At 32.9% G+C, this 3,676-nt stretch overlaps 1 non-coding gene across 1 annotated transcript; it reads right to left on the bottom strand.

Moving 5' to 3' along the window:
• Window positions 1-2,308: 2,308 nt before the first annotated feature.
• TRNAA-AGC (transfer RNA alanine (anticodon AGC)) lies at window positions 2,309-2,380 on the bottom strand. The gene has a single exon. It is a non-coding gene; the product is annotated as a tRNA-Ala (tRNA).
• Between the last annotated feature and the right edge of the window lie 1,296 nt (window positions 2,381-3,676).

The following is a 3,676-nucleotide window of genomic DNA, read 5'->3' as shown; positions in this document are numbered from 1 at the left end:
GCCAGACAAAAAAAATGACCCATGTATGGAAACTTGAGGGAAAAAAATTAAGGAAGAGAAATGAAACAAAAAGTAGATTTAGATTATAAGAGGAGCTACCACAGGAAACAGAAGAAGTGTTTTAACAAATAGTTTTCCATAGTTTCAAAATGTCATTATACTCTAGTGCTGGCACAGCCTAACCCTCCCACTCGTTATGACTAAAATCTCTGGACAAAGTACAACAAGCAACTACCTGCGGAGTGAAGAGTCATAGACAGACTGAGAAGAGCCAAAACTTGAAGAACAACACTTAAGAGGTGAAGATCTAGATTTGGGGATAAGCTTAAGTAAATATAAAAAATTATTTTGAAAGATGAAAAAGTGATTAAGCGACTAGCAGGTAGGTAACAGTTATCAAACAAAATGAAACATACACAAACTAAAGATATTTGGAAGAAAACTAAACTATTTAAAAAGTTTATGAAGATAATAGTACAAGAAAACTTTCCTGAAAAGAGGAAAATTTGGGAGTGAGGATTAAAAAACACAATGGTAACAAGAGAATTCACAAAAAATGATCAAAACCAAGATATTATTTTGGTTAAATTTCTGAACTGCAAGGATTAAGAAAGACTCAAGGCATCCAGGCAGAAATAAAAGGTGTCACTTAAACAGGAAGAAAGATCTGATTAACTTTAGACTTCTCCATCTGATGTCAAAAGATAGTAGAGAATTATCTGTAAAATGGTAAAGAAAATAAAGCATAACGGAAATATTTTATATTCTGGCTAAGATGTCCTTCAAGGAAATATGACTTAAAAAGTCAAGAACTGAGGAAAGGGAGAATCTATGAGCCCTTCTTGAAAAAACTATTAGATAAATAAAAGACAACAATCAAAGGATGTATCAAAATTAGTTACTCAGAAATGGAGAAAATATAAAAAGAAGATGGGAAGTAAGAACCAAACACATTTAAATATTACGCATGAAAAAAATAGCTATTGGAATTAAGTTTGTAGAATAATAATGCCATAAATCTTGACAATGTAAAATAATAAAACATTTGACGAAATCTGGAAGATGCATGTGGGAGAGACCAAGTATGCTAAATTTCTTATTTTAATATCAGAATCAAGAGATATCAATACCCAAAGTTGGAAAATGCAATTTGAAAAAAGTACCAATGTATTAAATATTCTTTCTTTATCATTATACCTTTCCTTGTACTTTAGATAATATGTTAGGAAATAATGTTAATAAAAATTTATTTTAAGTTCAGCAATTCTTTCACTTTCTTTTATGCTTCCTTCTATAAAATCAATAAGACAAAATGAATAAAATAAACATTTTAATTAAAATAGCGCAAGAGTATGATCTTATTTGTGGAAAGTTTTTCTATTGGTATTAGTTAACTGTTTATCCATCCATCCATCATCCATCCATCCATCCATTCATTCACGTATCTACTTACCTACCTACCAACGTAAGTACTTATCTACTTACTTATTCTTGTATTCTTTTTATTAATAAATACACTTATGAACTGGTGAACTCATAATTATATAAATGAAAAGAGTCTTTTTTATTTTGGGAGGATTAAGAAGACCTCTAAAGTTTGAGACTTTGGCACTTCTTTATTCTGACAGCACATAGTACTTACCGTATCTATACCAATATTTAATAGAATCTGTTAAACATCTGAGAATGAACCTTATTGGTGTTTTGCAAACATCAGAATAGAAAAAAAAATCATTTACTTCATTATTTTATGTTATAAAAAACTGTTTTATGGTCCAAAGCTCACAAATTAGAGCAGAGCAGAGAATTAATTCTGAATTCAAGCTATTTGTGATTTTGGAATCATGGAAGACTGAACTATATGGAAATGTTTGATTAAGGAATGCCACATCAAAGCAACTTGGTGTTTCTAATTGCTTTAGCTTACATAAACTCAGGCATTGACTTTGAAGAGGTTTCCTCTGGCCCTTTGTAACTGATCTGTGCCTGTGCTGTTGGTAATGGTGACTTGATTTTCTCTAGAAGGATACTCAGGCTCAGTGAGATAACTGTGGCATGTACTTCACCTCTTCTGTATTATTTTTCCTCCAAATCCCCTAGTGTTACTACTCTTTTATAATGTTTTCAATTCAAATGGTGAAAATTGAATTTGTTTTCTATAAAGTTGCTTATTTTGTTGAAATGTAATGTTTGTACTTAAAATGTTTTCAAAGAACACGAAAATGTATACATTGCTAAATAGATACTCTCCCCCTCCAGATTCCGTTTTTTGGTGACATGCTTATAAGGAAGTAGAAAGGAAGACACATGGAGGTGCTGGGGATTGAACCCAGGGCCTCATGCATGCTAAGCATGCGCTCTACCACTGAGCTACACCCCCTGCCAGCTTCTCAGTTTTTTGGTGGAAATTATTGTCAGCAAATTCCTTTCACAGTCTTTTTTTCTGAAAAGTTCTTTGTTTTTTAAAAGCATATCTATCCTTAAACACACACACACTCCAAAAATACAACTCAGAGCATATATTTGTACTACTCTGAATTTTGCTTTTTTGACTAAAAATATGCCTGAGAGATCTCCCCAAATTGTCACCTACAGAGAGCTACTACTTTGTTATTTTAATGGCTGCCCCTTAATCTATTCCATGTATGTGCCACGAATGATTCAAGCAAATTCCTTGTTGGACGACATATTTTTCCCCCAGTTTTTTTGTTGTTATTGTAAATTTTGAAGCATTGAACATCCTTGTATATATGTCCTTGCACACATGCATGTGTGAGAAGCTGTCCAAGTCAGAGGTCACGTATTTACCCAACTCCTGTAGGGGTGGCATTCACACCACAGACTATGGGAATGGGACCCTCTGCCGTTACGCAGTGCATAACCTGTAAATCTGTTCCCAGTGGCTATGAGCAAGATAATTTCCTAAAGATGAGATACTAGTTCTAAGGTTAGAGCCTTTAAAACATTAATGTGTATCAATTTACAATGTCAGAACGGTGAGTTTTTGAGATGACCTGTTTTCCCCATGTCTTCCATAATGTACAACATGCAATCCTATGTGAACGGTCACTCCTGGTGTTGTGCAACACGTGAAACGTGGTGGCCCTGATTTCTATGAACTCCATTATCAGACAGATTTAGTAGAATATTAAGTAAAAAGTAGTATCTTGTTTTCATTTTAATCTGCATTCTTGTAATTATTAGGGTGTTATGTTTATAATCCATTTATAGGGGTGTGTGTGTGTGTATACTCTTTGTTCATGCTGTTGGCCTATTTTTTTTCCTAATGGACAATAGGTTGAAATTCTTTACACATTAAAGACTTAAAGATTAAAAGTAATCATTATCTCAAATGTGCTGGATATAATCTTCCAGTTGCATGTCATTCTATTGATCAAGAAAAATGTATTGTAGTTTGAGTTGAGTGTCTTTATATGAAATCTATGGTAATTCTATGGTCATAAAAAAAATCACCCATGTTTTCCTTTTAATCCTTTTTAGGCTTTGAAGTAATTTAAGGAATGGGGTCCATATCCAACTTTGTTTGATTTTTTTCTCTAGATGGTCTATTATTTTTCTGATACCACTTATTGAATAACGCATATTTTCTTACTGACTGGAAGGGCACTTTTATTGGATGTTAAATTCCCATGTGTATTTGATGGGTGAAACCTTT

Source organism: Equus caballus, chromosome 18 (assembly GCF_041296265.1).
Source record: "Equus caballus isolate H_3958 breed thoroughbred chromosome 18, TB-T2T, whole genome shotgun sequence".
Lineage (NCBI taxonomy): Eukaryota > Metazoa > Chordata > Mammalia > Perissodactyla > Equidae > Equus > Equus caballus.
The sequence above is the reverse complement of the archived record's forward strand: the minus strand, read 5'-3'. Positions and strand labels throughout refer to the sequence as shown.